General features: G+C 46.0%; 1 long non-coding RNA gene across 1 annotated transcript; it reads left to right on the plus strand.

Moving 5' to 3' along the window:
• The first annotated feature begins 10352 nt into the window (after nucleotides 1–10352).
• Nucleotides 10353–12172, plus strand: LOC147985664 (uncharacterized). Its single transcript, XR_015615135.1, has 3 exons — nucleotides 10353–11209; nucleotides 11304–11380; nucleotides 11786–12172. It is a non-coding gene; the product is annotated as an uncharacterized LOC147985664 (long non-coding RNA).
• The last annotated feature ends 3654 nt before the right edge of the window (nucleotides 12173–15826 follow it).

Here is a 15826-nt window from a genome sequence, read left to right on the forward strand (position 1 = left end):
GCTGAACGTGTGCAGATCGTGGAGGTGCGTACCTTCGGTGCTAGGATCGTCGGATCGTGAAACCTATGACTACATCAACCGCGTTGTCATAACGCTTCGGCTTACGGTCTACGAGGGTACATGGACAACACTCTTCCCTCCCGTTTCTATGGATCACCTAGATGGATCTTGCGTGTGTAGGATTTTTTTGAAATTACTGCGTTCCCCAGCACTATGAACAGTAGCCATTGGAGCCAGGAGGACGATAGTAGATGAACAGTACCCCCGGGGAGGCTGGAGCGAGAGGCCGTATAGACGATGGATGAAACGATGGATGAACAATATCCCGTGGAGTCCCGTTTTGCAGTACACCACACCCCTCACGATGTATAGGGCCCCCTTTTCGACTGTATAGGCGCTCTAACAGAAGTCCATTTCCTCCGTTTTGCGGTACGCCAGACCCCTCTCGATCAATAGGACCCCATTTCGACCATAGGCGCCCAAATAGAAGTCTGTTTCCTCCGTTTTGCGGTACGACAGACCACTCCCGATGAACAGTATCCCGTTTTGACCATAGGCGGTTGAAAAGAAGGACGTTTCCTCCGTTCTGCAGTACGCCAGGCCCCATTTCGGCTGTTCCATCCAAGCTGGTGGGCTCCCGATGAATAGGACGAATTTCGTTGCCTCCCGATGAACACGATGCTACTTCTGGGCATGCGGTTGTACGTATGTGTGCACGGTTTAGACGGGACTTCCTGAACTACTAAGTCGGGGGCTCTACTATGACACATGCCACTACTTACCCGACCATGGTTCATCGTTGCAGAGACCGATCAACCAATATATATGTACATGTTCGTGAGCAGACAGAGAACACTACATACGCTTCGACCGGGTGGGTCCCAGCTGTCAGGGAGGACAATGACGCACTTCCTTTCGTGCGAAGATATAGCTGGTGGGTCCCATCTATCAGGGGGTGGAATCATTTTTTGGGCGTAATATGGAGGCACTTCCGTGCGTCTGAATATGTAGCTGGTGGGTCCAGCTATCAGCGTCACCGCGTATAGTCGTCGGTTCATTGACCATGTTGCAGCCAGAGCACCAAGGAGGTGGACGACGACGAGGCCTAGGAAGGGAACGACCCGGAGTCGGGGAATACTCAGTAGTGGTTGCCCACACAGAGAGGAGTATGAAGGTTGACTGGTCCGGCTGCGGTGTGAGGCTGCCGTCGCCGGAAAACAACAGGGGCTGTTGGTGAGTACAGGGAAGGCCTGGGCAGCGGTGGGAGTAGGGTGGGGCGGTGAGGCCTACGCGGCAGCACAGCCGGCCACAGGACATAGGATCAGGCGGTACGACCGGCGCTGGGTTGGGAGGCTGGAGCAAGAAGATCAAAGGTTGAAGAACTGACATGGCCATTGGATTAACATCCAATGGTCACTACTTCTAGAATTGTTTGTTGACTAAGTTGACAAAGCCCTGCGTACGAGTCACCTTAGTAGGCCCACAAGTCAGCCACCAAATCTGGTGGGTCCCAGCTAGCAGCTAGAGGAATCTCTTTTCTTCCACGTAATAAATAGGCACTTCCTTGCGCGCGAAAATGTAGCTGGTGGGTCTCAGCTGTCAGGTGGAGGAAACTTTTTTTCCCGCGTAATAACGAGGCACTTGTGTGCGAAGATGTAGCTGGTGGGTCCTAGCTATCTGGAGGAGCAATTCGTGTAATAAGGAGGCACTTGCTTGCCTGCGACCATGGACCATGTCGGTCCCTACTGTCAGCCTCTCCACTTACATCCCTCTTCCGATGGTTGTCGTTTGCTGACCATGTTGACCACATCGCGTCGAGAGCATCAACATGATGGACGACGGCAAGGCCCAGGAAGGGAATGACCCAGAGACAGCGAAGCCACAACAGTGGAAGCCCACACCGAGAGGAGTACGAGGGATGTGACTAGTTTGGCTGCGGGGTGAGGTTGGCGTCGCCGAAAAATAACAGGAGGTGCGGGTGGGTAGAGGGATGGCCTGGCCAGCGGTGGGAATAGGGTGGACCGATGAGGCCTATGCGACAACATAACCGGCCACGGGAGAGGGAGCAGGCAGTCCCGCCGACACTGGGCGGCTGGAGCAGGAAGATCAGAGATTGAAGAAGCACGACGACCGTTGGATGGACATCCAACAGTCACTGCTCTCGTGTGTTGACTAAGTTGACACAACCTTGCATACATATCAACCTTTTTTAGGAAAGCGTAAGCGTCAACCTGGTAGGCCCACAAGTCAGCCTCAAATATGTGGAAAACAACATACATCCCATCTGTCATCATTTCTAATAATTTACAACCCATTTGCTAATTCTTAAGGATTTTTTGGAGCCCATATTCTTTTTGTTAGCATTACAACCCATATTGTGGCAATAGTTAAAAAATTCAATGAAATTTTGCATATTTCGGTGCGGTACGAACTATTTTTTATCCCAAAATTTTGAGTCACATTCAAACTAAATTGAAAAATAATTTTATATCAATTTAAAATCCAAATAATTTTTGCCGTATAAAAATCAATGAAATTTATAATCTCGAAATGCAAAAAAAGAAATATGAAACTAATTCTCAGTTTGTTGTGTTTAAAAATGCACAACCCATTTCTCATTACTGATAGCCCATTTTCTGGGCAAGCCGAATGCATCCCTCCCCGTCTTGAAAGATCTGTAGCCCAGCAGGGCTGACAAAAGCATGTAGGCCTCGGTTGGGTATTTTGCAAAAAAAAACTGGGCTAGCCATTTTCAGAAAGAAAAAAAACTAGGCTGGTCTTATGGTAAACATAAAATAAAAGGCTAGCTAGACTGGCGAGAGTGCCCAGCACAGCCTAGTTGATACCCTGCTCTGTCTCAAAAACAAAAAGAATCGGGCGAGCTACTGGGTCCCTAGTGTCAGCCTCTCATTGTGAAATTCTCTCATTTATTGACGACGTTGACAATGGCGTGGGACCAAGATGTCAGGAATCCATTAGGAGGAACCATTTTTTGGCTGGAAATAAGGAGGCACTTGCTTGCGTATTGCCATGACCCTGGTGGGTCCCCACTTCATCCTCTCAACGTACAATCATCTCCTCATTGTGTGCGTGTCAACCTAGGAGGCCACAAGTCAGCCTCTAAATCCATGGCAGACAAATTTAGTCCATTTAAAAAGTAACAACCCATTCCATATGTTCACATGGAAAGTTCAACAATGAGAGCAAAGTAACAGGTCTGATCCAGAGATAGAGTACTGAGCTTCCATGTTGACAACCATCATAGCCAACTTAATTAACTATCTACTTCCACTAATACTCTAGTGTACAAGTATTAACTTACTCTTAGCTAACTAGACAACGTCGGCCGCCATCTGCGGTACATGCTAAACGCCGGCACCGATGTCCTCCTCCTTGCCTCGGACTTCCAGAGGTGTGATAGGGTGCGGTGCTCGTGTGTGTTGGCCCTTTCCATGCCGTCATGGTCCACGTAGAATCTCCGGCTTCTACGCGGGAAACCCACTTGACGAGTTGTTAGTAAAATTCGGCGTCGCGCACGCGTGCTTTCCTGACAGCCTCTAGGGCTATTTGCTGGGTGCCGGCCTCCATGTAGTCGGCCCAGTTGCAGGCGCTCTGCTCGCAACTCAGAGCGGCGATACGCTGCTGCACAATGCCCCGCTGGTGGTGCAAATCAGCGATACACTGCTCCTTTGCCATGCGGTCGTGCTCCAACAAGTCCTCATACTCCGCATTGCCATCTAAAGACTGATAGAATGCCTCCTCCCTCCGCCCGCCTTCCGGTGAAAAATCGAACATTGGCTCTGGCGGTGAGTGCCTCTAGCGTCGCCTATTGCGGATGGGCGGGGGCATGACGGACGTGGAGAGAGCAAGGGCAAGTGGCAAGCGACGTCGAGCCGGAGGGGGGTTGTGAGGATAGGACGAGTTGGGTGATGGTGCCACCGGAGAACGTCAGGGACCAGTAATTATAGGCGGAAAGTAGGTGAACCAGCATGTCACGGGAAACGCGACGGTCATCCGAATTCAATGCATAAGTAGGCATGTCTTAGAACGCCAGCTTGCCGTGGAAAACTAGAAAAACTGAAATTATGATTATGCCATCCCGTCCCATCCCGTCAGTGGTGCGTCCCATCCATTCTGGGTCGCACATCGGCATGACGGTCACACAAGAGCACTCGATTCGTCCAAATGAGGTACATGCATGATCCGTTGGTTATTCGTGTAGGGTCGAGTCGGTCGGATAGTGTACGTGTAGGATCGCAATAGCTGATGAACGTTCGCTGGGAGATAAGGCATTTGCGAACAATTTTGCTGGCAGTTTCTTCAGATTCGCATGGCATTTTCTTCAGAACAGCATGTCATATTCTTTAGAGGTAGGCATTTTTATTCAAAAAACTACCACCTTTGGATCTTGCATCGCAACTAAAACTGCCAGGAGCGTATTACTGGGCTAGCTAGTGATCGATCGATAACTTGCAAACACTGAGCGAAGAGAAATAAGGAACTGCTAGTAACTTGTAAACACTAAGCACACCTAAATAAGGATCATGTTGTGCACAGTAGTAAGAGCCAATCCGTTCTAAATGTTCACACGAGGCTCATAGGCCTAGCTTTGTAATATGTTCACATTAATAGCCCAAATTCACAACCAACTAGTATGATTCCCATACATAAGATAAACATGTTAATGCATCTCAATGATTCATAAATCATATACAATATGTAGCTCCAAAAGCAAAGATAAAGAAAACACATATGTCCTTGCTACTTGTAAGTGCATCTAGTGCCCCCTAGTGATTTTGGTGCATTGAAGACTTATAGGTTAAGGGACTAATGTGTTTGTGAGTGTACACATGTCTATAAGTATATGAGGAGTTTGATATTTACAGAGAAAGTCGACCCCTAAAAATGAATGTCTTCAACTGAAGACTTTGGCTTTCTGAAGACTTTGAAAGTGAAGAAATTGGTGTGACCGTGAAGACTTGATATTCATGCAAGGAATATGAAGCATGACGACTTTTGTTTTCGTAGTTTCGTTTTCTCTTTCTTGAGTCATAGGAAACACCGTACTGTTAAAGGGGGTCGAGGTAAAAATAAGGAAAAGTTTCCAAGTGAGGCTCATCTCAAAATCCTACACCTACCCAATCCTTTTGAGTGAAGCCATTGGAAATCTCATACAGTTCTGTCAAGTTCTTCAGAAATAGAGACGAAGATCTTCTGGTCTCTGAGGAATTTGTTCTGACTGAGGAGTTAGGAATTCGCCAGTGCGGATTGCCTACAAGTGAGGAACATGATAGCCCTGAGGAATTTGATAGTCAAATTTCCGACCGTTGCTGTGATATGCGCCACCTGTCCCAAAATATCTTCCCACCTAACAGTCATATCATTGAAGGGCATTTATGTCTTATCATGTCGGGCTGCTCCCTAGGCTATAAATAGCCGCCCCCTACAACTACTAGCTGGTTGGCTGCTCCAAGAGAAACTGACACTTGTCATTGAGAGCATCCCATCCTCCGAGGACTTTGAGCGAAAATCATCAAGTGAGGAAAACCCAAACCCAAACACCTACAAACCCAAAGTGATTGAGCATCACTGAAGAGATTGTTCATGTGTGCAACCGATGCTTGTTACCTTTGAGGACCATGCATCCTCCATACGGTTAGGCGTCGTGGACTAGTATCACTGACAATGCAGGGCTGAAGGAATTGTATGTGACGAGCATGTACAAAAGCCTCAAAGGGCACCAGGCTCTTTGTGATGTGCTTAAAAAGCAGATCCTCAACAGGAACGCTAGGAAAGAGGGTATTGCCTTTGAGAGGAAACTCAATGCTGATGGGACCTACTAGAAACCTGAGTAGTATCCCAAAACCTCATGGGTTGCTGCAAAGGGACCTCCAGTAGATCCATCCACTTTATCTGGCTTTACATGTGAATCTTCATATTCTTCTGATGAGTCATTTGACTCCAACTATAAACTGTTCAAAAATCAGAATGGTGAAGTATTTGCTAGATATGTTGGCACTAACTGCAGGAATGGCCCCCTATGAAGAAAATATGGGTTCCCAAAAGGTGCCTTGAAATTCTTCAGGTGAATGTCATAAAGATACCACCTGTGAAGAATAGGAACCCCAGATCGAATTCTTCATATGGACCAAGGTCTTCATACGGATCCAAGTCCTCATGGACCAAATTCCTCACATGGATCAAATTCCTCATATGGGTCTAGATCCTCATATGAACATCATCGTGCTAACACTTCTGTTTCACAAGGAAAGCCTAAGGGCTATGAATATGTGCATTATTCTTCAAATCATTATGTTCATAAGTCCTCGAAGAATTTCTCTACTTATTCATTTGCTTACTCTAACCCCTCTTATGTGAAAGTGGATTGCCTTCTATGCCACCTTTCTCTTATGAAGCTCGCAGAATGGGAACTCTTTGCCACCCCTCCAGATGTGGGTGGTGAAGAAAAAGAACTAATCTCTTATGCAGGGTCGGGTCTCCAGACGAACTAAACGTCTGAAGAATTTGCTGGAGACCTGAATATGCTTGAAAGGACACAAGCTAATCATGAAGAAATGAATTTTCATTTCTCACGTCCTCATACTGCAATATCTGTGCTATTGCTTGACGAAATTGATCTCATGAACTTGATGTCATATTCTTCACTGATGAAGTATATGAGTTCGTAAGACGCACTAATCCATCTGCATGATGATCAACCCAAAGCCACTAAGTGGGTCCTCGACAGACGATAGTGGATGTACAAATCACATGACCGGTGACAAGAACCTATTGATGGACACTCCTTTATCTCCATTGCATCTAAAGCATATCACCTATGCTGACAAAGGCAAAAGCAAGGTATTGGGTCTAGGTAGGATTGTGATCTCAAAGGATCGACACATGGACAAAGTCATGCTTGCCGAGTCCTTAGGATTCAACCTCATGTATGTCTCAATGCTTTGTGATCTTGATATGGTTGTTATCTTTGGCAAATATCGTTGTGTTGTGATCATGGAAGCTGACCATTCCATAGTCTTTGAAGGCTTTAGGAGAGGAGACTTGTATATTTTTGATTTCCCTATAGGACCACAACCTGCTACATTTCTACTTGCAAAAGCTTCAGAAGGCTGGTTAAGGCATCGACGACTAGGTCATGCTGGCATGCTCGCGAAGAAGAAGCATGTCATTGGCATTGAAGGTGTCAAATTCCTCAAGGATCACATGTGTGGAGCTTGTGAAGCTAGAAAGATGACCAAGGCCAAGCATCCCTCAAAGAATATCATGACTACCACTAGTCCATTTGAATTGCTTCACATGGATCTCTTTGGCCCTACTCATTATGCCACATTCACTAATGCTGCATCTTTATATGGCTTTGTTATTGTTGATGACTATTCTCGTTACACATGGGTGCATATCATCACTTACAAAACTGAAGTACAAGTAGTCTTCAAATGATTTTCCTTGAGGGCTTCAACCAACTTTGGTGTGAAGATCAAGCACATTAGAAGTGATAATGGGACCGAGTTCAAGAATACTGGTCTTGATGACTATCTTGATGAACTTGGTATTACTCACGAGTTATCTGCTCCTTATACTCCTCAGCAGAATGGCGTCGTGGAGCGCAAGAACATGACTCTTGTTGAGATGGCTCTCACTATGCTTGATGAATACAAGACGCCTCGTCATTTCTGGCCTAAGGCAATTGATACTGCGTGCCACATCATCAATAGGGTATATCTTCACAAATTCTTCAAAAAGACATCATATGAACTCCTCACTGACAAGAAACCCAATGTGAGTTATTTCAAAGTCTTCAGTGCTAAATGTTGGATTAGAGATCCTCATCACAATTCTAAATTTGCACCGAAAGCACATGAAGGTTTTATGCTTGGTTACAGAAAGGACTCGCACACCTACAGAGTCTTCAACACCGTTCATCACAAGGTTGTTGAAACTGTAGATGTGCGGTTCGATGAAACTAATGGCTTGCAAAGAGAGCACCTACCTCATGTGCTAGATCAAATAACACCGAGGAATCCATCAAGCTCAAGGCTACTGAGGATGTCATTCCTATCGAAGAATCTGCCAAAGAAGTCATTCCAGAACATGAGGAACATCATGCTGGTGCACCTGAGGAAAATGGCTCTGAAGAAAATGGTGAGCCAACTCAACGTCGTCAACCCGCTCATCCTCACATTGCAAATGAAGTGTAGATTGAAAAAATCATCAGCGACATCAATGCACCAGGTCCTCTCACACGCTCAAAGGCTTCTCATTTGTTTAACTTTTGTGTGCACTTTGCATTTGTCTCTATCATAGAGCCCACCAAAGTAGACGAGGCATTTCTGGAGCCTGAGTGGATTCAAGCGATGCAAGAGGAATTACATCAGTTCGAGCTCAACAATGTGTGGGAACTTGTCAAGCGACCAGACCCACGCAAGCACAATATCATCGGCACCAAATGGATCTACCGCAACAAGCAAGATGAAAATGGCCTTGTGGTGAGGAATAAGGCACAACTAGTAGCTCAGGGCTACACACAGGTTGAAGGAATTGATTTCGATGAAACATTTGCACATGTTGCTAGACTTGAGGCTATTCACATATTGCTTGCTTATGCTAACCATCATAATATCATCTTATATCAAATGGATGTGAAAAGTGCATTCCTCAATGGTAAGCTTGAGGAAGATGTATATGTTGCTCAACCCCCAAGCTTTGAAGATCCAAAGCATCCTGACAAAGTCTTCAAACTCAATAAGGCCCTCTATGGCCTCAAGCAGGCCCCTCGGGCGTGGTATGATGCTTTGAAGGAATTCCTCATGAAGAAAGGCTTCAAATCCGGTTCACTTGACCCAACTCCTTTCACCAAAACCTATGATGATGAATTGTTCGTGTGCCAAATATATGTTGATGATATTACTTTTGGCTGACCAACGTTACAGTGATGAATTTGCCTATATGATGAGTGAGGAATATCAAATTTCTATGATGGGAGAATTGAAATTCTTCTTAGGTCTTCAAATTCATCAACAGCGCAACGACATCTTCATATCTCAGGAGAAATACCTCAAGGATGTGTTGAGGAAATTCGGCATGCAAGATTCCAAAGGCGTCAAAATCCCTATGCCCACAAATGGCCATCTATGCACTGATGAAAATGGTATTGACTTCGATCAAAATGTATACCACTCCATCATTGGCTCTTTATTGTATCTATGTGCATCTAGGCCAGATATTATGCTTAGTGTTTGCATGTGTGCCCGTTTTCAAGCTACACCGAAGGTGTCACACCATAAGGTTGTGAAGCATATTCTTCGATATCTAGCTCACACTCCAACACTTGGATTATGGTATCCCAAGGGATCGTCTTTTGATCTCATTGGATACTCTTACTCTGACTATGCTGGTGATCGTGTGGACCGCAAGTCAACATCAGGCACATGCCATTTCCTCGGACGATCCTTAGTATGTTGGTCCTTGAAGAAATAGAACTACATATCACTCTCTACTGCTGAAGCTGAATACATTGCTGCCGGTTCGTGCTGTGCTCAATTGCTATGGATGAAGCAAACCCTCAAGGACTACGACATCAATGTGAAGACTGTGCCACTCTTCTATGAAAATGAGAGTGCCATCAAGATTGCTCATAACCCAGTTTAGCACTCGAAGACAAAGCACATCCAAATTCGTCATCATTTTCTTCGAGATCATGTGTTGAAGGGCGATATCTCTATCGAGAACGTATATACTGAAGAACAGCTAGCCGATATCTTCACAAAGCCCTTGGATCAGAAGATATTTTAGCAAGTTGAGGTGTGAGCTAAACATCTTAGAATCTTAGAATGTTCCTTGAAAAGGACACACATCCTAACACTTATGCAAAATTGATGGCTTAGATGTGCAACACACGAAGTAACGTTTTTCTTCAATCAATGAAGACTAACCCTCTAAGTGTGAAGAAATTAACGAAGAATTTGATTCTCAGAGCCCTACGACAATTGTACGTGGTGTCTGAAATCATCATTCTTATACGGTGGGACACGCCACCAACAAAAGTTGAAAATCTTCACTTTGAGTTTTTCTTCAGTTTTTGAAATTCCTCAGTTGTTCAATTTCTTCAACTTTACATTGTTTTGACTCTTTCCGTCGTTGTTCTTCACTGACTATATATATAATGACACTATTCTAATCCTAGGATTAGAATAACTATTTAGATCACGTCACGCACTATATAGGAGCTGTGGAGGTCCTCCTGAACTCTTGAACCGCCACACCAGCGTCGCCTAGAAAAGCCCCTGCCCCGTGATCCCATCGCCGCCGAGCCCGCCCCCCGGTGCCCCACCCCGGAACCCCTCGCCGCCGGTGCCGAGCCCCGCCCCGAACCTCCCCGCCATCGGTGCCTCGCCCCATCTCTACCGCCTTATCCAGGAGCCCCCGCCCCCGATGCCCTGCTCGCCGCCGCCGTCAACGCTAGGCGACGCCATCCCCGCCAACCCCAGGCGACGCCGTCCCTGCCAACCCCAGGTGCCGCCGCCGCCCTGATAGTCCCAGGCCCCGCCGGCCTCCTGCTGTGACGCTACCGCCGCGACGCGATGCTGGCCTCCTCCCGCAACACCGCCGCCGGCCACTGCCACCACGTGCAGCCGCGGACCCTGTCCGCCGCCGCCGCCCCAACACTAGTGATACCCGCATCTCCTCTTCCAACTCCGGAACGGCTTCTTCCCTTACCTCAAGATCCTCCCCAAAATGGAGATCCCCGTCCCAGATCCCCAACCTGGCCCTGCTTCTTCCGCCGACATCGCCTCCACATCACAACTCCGGCATGCAGCTCCGAGTGCCTCTGCTGGCTCTAATTGCCTCTGCCCAGCATCGGGCTCTGTAGGTCGTCTGTTCTTCTTCACCTAGGCCGAATGCTTCCTCAGATTTTGTAGAGCACCATTCTGTGCTATAAAAAAATGGCTGCAGTCCAAAGTGTCGATTTTCAGCAGGCCAATCTGTTCATTGACTAGTTTTGTCCATTCAAAAAATAGCAGGACAAAAGTTGATGAATCATTTTTGTATAGTAAAAAATAGTAGGCCACTTGCTTTGTACTTGTGTTATTTGATTTTTGAATAACGGAAGTTTTCTTCTTTGTTTGCAGAAAACCCTGGTGTATCACATTTGTTTGTCGTTATCCTCTGAAAAATGGCATTGTTACAGGTTAGTTTCTCCTGATGCATCAGTTCAGTTGCAAAAAAGAAGAGCATTATACCTTGTTGTCTACACCGCTGACTTCTTTTCCTATACTATGTAGGTCAGCTTCACCTGATGCGTAAGTTTAGTTTCATAGTGCACGATAGGCGTGATTCAGTAACAGTGCGGCTTCAATTAGTAAGTAGCCATCCTTTTGCAAGATCATACCTTGATATTCCATTGTTTTCTCCTTTGTCCCATGCATTTTTAAGAACTGAAGTAATGAAAGAATTATATACCATTGCATCATACCAACATCGTAACAAGACTTGTGTGAATAGGCAAGAAAGGTCCAACTAGGAAAAGCGATATACTATGAGTTTATAGCAACATGAAAAAGGAAATATGTATACATGTTTGCTATTTTAACGCATATATTTTTCCTTATTTGCTTATGCACTTTCGAATGATCCACCATATCTGCAATCATCAAACTGGAAAACATATTGTTTAAGGCCTAATTTGCAGGTTATTTGCACTGCTTATCTTTCTTTGTCAGTGCGCCTCTTTCCTCCAATAATATGCTGAAGCTACTCCTTGCAGCAAGGAAACGGTGGATGAATCTTCACCAGTTACAAATGTATGCTGAAGCTACTCCTTACAGCAAGGAAACGATGGATGAATCTTCACCAGTTACAAATGTAAGGTGAAGCTACTGCTTATCTGCAGATATTTGGTTCATGTCGGACGTCGACGGCGATACGTGCAGAAATATTCTAGTATCTCTTTTGGCTCCCCTTTTCCCTCTTCCATTTTGTTGTTTGGAAATCTCTGGTAGGCCTTTGATTCACAAAGACTTCGGCTATTATTTGTACAATATATATGCATAGGAATTTTGTTCTCCATTTTGTTTATTGGTACATGTGTGATGTTTTTCATGTTATGAACATATTGGTTTGTGTGAATTCATTGCTTCACTTACATTGTGTTCAACAGGGTACAAAAAGTTTGCGTACAAACTATTTGTGTGTGTCTGTCAGAGCTGTTGTTGTGCTAGTGCCATGAGAAAATGGAGCTTTTTTCGAGTTGTTTTTTCTGTAATACATGTGAAGACTTCGGTATGAACAAAAGGAGCTTTTTTTCATAATGAACAAGTGGTCTTTTGGGTGTAATTTTGTTGTTTCTCTAGTGGGCATGTATAATAATTCGCAAGGATGTGCATAATTAACCAGCTACTTTTTGAGATAAAACTAGTACGTAACAAGTTGTAAAAAGAACACATAGTTTGCAAAAAAAAACTACTTTGGGGTAGAGAGACACATGTTGGAAAATTTCTCCTCGCCTCTACATTGTCCTTCTCAAGAACCATGTGCCCAGGGATGGAAATTCTCAAGCACTATGTGCCTAGGGTTGTCTTTGTGTGCTCCTGTTCCGGTGTGCGTTGTAGAAATGAGGAAGTTCAGCATTACGCTTGTGAAGGTTCAGCATGTGCCCCAGTTGCAGGCATTCACAAATTTCAAAAAGGATATATTTCTGTTGTGTGTGCCGTGTGTGGGGGGTATACTAAAAACGTTCTGCGGGGGATAAGTTCATAGTTTCTGTCACTCATAGTTAAAAAAAATCACTTTCGAAAAAACAAAACACCTTTGGTGTCTAAGAAAAGAGAGTTGAACACATGAAAAATATCAGGTGATAAGTGAACCTTGTGAATACAGGGTTTAAAAAATGTTCCACTGTAAAACATCATGTAACTAAAGTGAATAGTAAAAAAGAGAAAAGGCAAAAATAGAACACTTGTTTAAAAAAATAGAAGTTCAAATTAAAATAGCGAAGAAGTTTCTGTTAATTATAAATCCGGGATTTCACATTTAATAAAAATAAACCAAGAAGTTCAAATAAAAAAAGCAGATCAGTTCAAAAATTATACACAAAATGGTATTTTACCATTTAAAAAAATTAGAGGTTCAAATTTAAATGTGACGCCCTCGATTCAATCATACACTAATCATACACGCAAATGTGTACGATCAAGATCAAGGACTCACGGGAAGATATCACAACACAACTCTAGACACAAATTAAAATAATACAAGATTTATATTACAAGCCATGGGCCTCGAGGGCTCGAATACATAAGCTCGAATACACAAGAGTCAGCGGAAGCAACAATATCTGAGTACATATATAAGTTAGACAAGTTTGCCTTAAGAAGGCTAGCACAAAAGCAACGATGATCAAAAAGGCAAGGCCTCCTGCCTGGGAACCTCCTAACTACTCCAAATCGTCAGCGGCCGTCACGTAGTAGTAGGCATCCTCGGGGTAGCAGTAGTCATCAGTGGTGTCATCTGGCTCCTGGGCTCCGTCATCTGGTCGCAACAATCGGGTATGGGGGAAAAGAGGTAGCAAAGCAGTCGTGAGTACTCATCCAAAGTACTCGCAAGACTTATATCAGATCTAATCTAAGTATGCATCTGAATCAAAGGAAATGGGTTGTATCTGTGGACTAAACTGTAGAATGCCGGAAAGAAGGGGAAAGCCTAGCCTATCAAAGACTAGCATCTTCAAGCATCTTGCAGCATATAGAAGAGTACAGATAAACATAATGTAGAGTAGTAGTGTTATCAACCTCGGCCAGAGATCCTTTCTCGACTCCCTGCGAGAAAGCAATCCCAGAGCCATACTATCCATTTCTATTCTCAAGTATCCAGTTCTAGTTGTATCGATCGGGATACAACTCCAAGTGTCCGTTACCGTAGGACAGACTATCGGTAGATGTTTTCTTCCCTGCAGGGGTGCACCAACTTACCCATCACGCTCGATTAACTCCGGCCGGACACACTTTCATGGGTCATGCCCGGCCTCGGCCAAACAATACGCCACAACCCGACCTAGGCTTAATAGAGAGGTCAAGCATGCCGGACTAAACCTATGCCCCCAGGGGTCTTGGGCCATCGCCCCGGGAACTCCTGCACGTTGCGTGGGCGGCCGATGAGCAGACCTAGCTACCTCCTTCAAAAAGGCAGGTGCTTAACAGTCCAACCCGGCACGCGCCGCTCAGTCGCTAACATCTATTAAGCTTCGGCTGATGCATACGACGTAGAACGCCCATACTATGCCCACATGATGGTTAGTGCTATCAGGCCAGAGGCCCCTCAGATCAAATATCCAAATCGTAGTGGATTAGGAACGCGCATTAACAAGCAGAGACTCACGAAAGATGTGACCCCGTCTTGAGTACTTGCGGCATGGGCTAAGAATGCCCGACCATGCCTCGTAAGTATCTCGCGGGCACCTTCCAGGTCAACCCGACTCCACATCACTCGCTATTAAGCTCGCGCGGGTACCCTTCAGGGCCGACCCGTCTTTAGTAACATGGTTCAGTGTAAAGTCATAGTAACCATAGTAACTGTGTGTCTAACACCAAGGGGAAAACCCGAGGAACCACCCCCGGTGAATTCCACTCGATGTAATCATTAAGGTGAACGTAAGAGGATCCACCCTCGAGGTTCACACTTGAGGGGTTGCACGACAGAGCCGTAACGGAAGTGGTTAAGGAGGAAATCACTCTCGATGACCTCGACTGTATAGCTACACTACATAGATATTATTAGGAGTGATGTAAGAGGTTCCACCCTCGACACTCGATGGTAACTCTGCAGAGTCGTACAACTAGGGGGGTGATGTGCGGTGTCGTGGCCTGGCCGTCGATCACGTTGATCGAGTCTTTGAACATAAAGCGAGGCAACTGGGACAAGGTGGGGTCACTGATGGATCTCTAACCAACCTATACTAAGCAGTTTAGGATAAGCAGGTAAGGTATGAAAGCAGGTAACAAAAACAGGCTATGCATCAGAGTAGGATCATACAGAAAGCAGTAGCAGTTCTAATGCAAGCATGAGAGGGAAAGAAATGGGCGATATCGGAATGCTCAAGGAGGGTTTGCTTGCCTGGTTGCTCTGGCAAGGGGGGGTCATCGTCGACGTAGTCGATCACAAGGGCATCAACATCGTTCTTGGGGTCTACCAGAGAGAAGAGGAGGAAGAAACAATAAATAGCAAGCATACAAATGCAACAGAAAGCATGACAAGGCAGTAAGCTACACTAGGAGTGCTCTAACGCAGTACTACACATTGCAGACGGAGAGGGAAAACATTCGGAGGGGTTTTCCCAGCGTCTGGCTTTTTCTGGACAACACGCGCATGACGTCGTGTCGGGTGGTGGTGGTGGCTCGCCCGGGGACAGCCGGAATAACCATCGGTGGCGAGCATGGGCGGCGGCGATGTTCAGGGTCACGTTGGGAATGGGCCAGGGGGCACGAGAGGGCGAGAGGAAGGGTTCGCCGGGCTCCTGGGAACACCAGGAGCACGACGGTCGTACGGGGGGACCATGGCAGCGGTGGCCACGGCGGTGACGCAGCAGGGCGCGGTGAGCTACGACTACGGCGACGGGGCATAACACGGGAACCGAACAAAGGAGGAAAATAGAGGGGAAGCGGGCGGTGCTCACGGAGGAGCACAAGGTGGCCCGTTGAGGGCTAGAAGCGCAGGGGGGTGGGCGGAGTCGAAGGAGACCGCCGGTGACCTAAGGAGGAAGAAGAAGGCGCAGATCCGGGCAGTGGGGCTCATCGGCCCGCGTTCGTGGCCA

This window comes from Triticum urartu, chromosome 2A (assembly GCF_056163025.1).
Source record: "Triticum urartu cultivar PI428250 chromosome 2A, HENAU_Tu73, whole genome shotgun sequence".
NCBI lineage: Eukaryota > Viridiplantae > Streptophyta > Magnoliopsida > Poales > Poaceae > Triticum > Triticum urartu.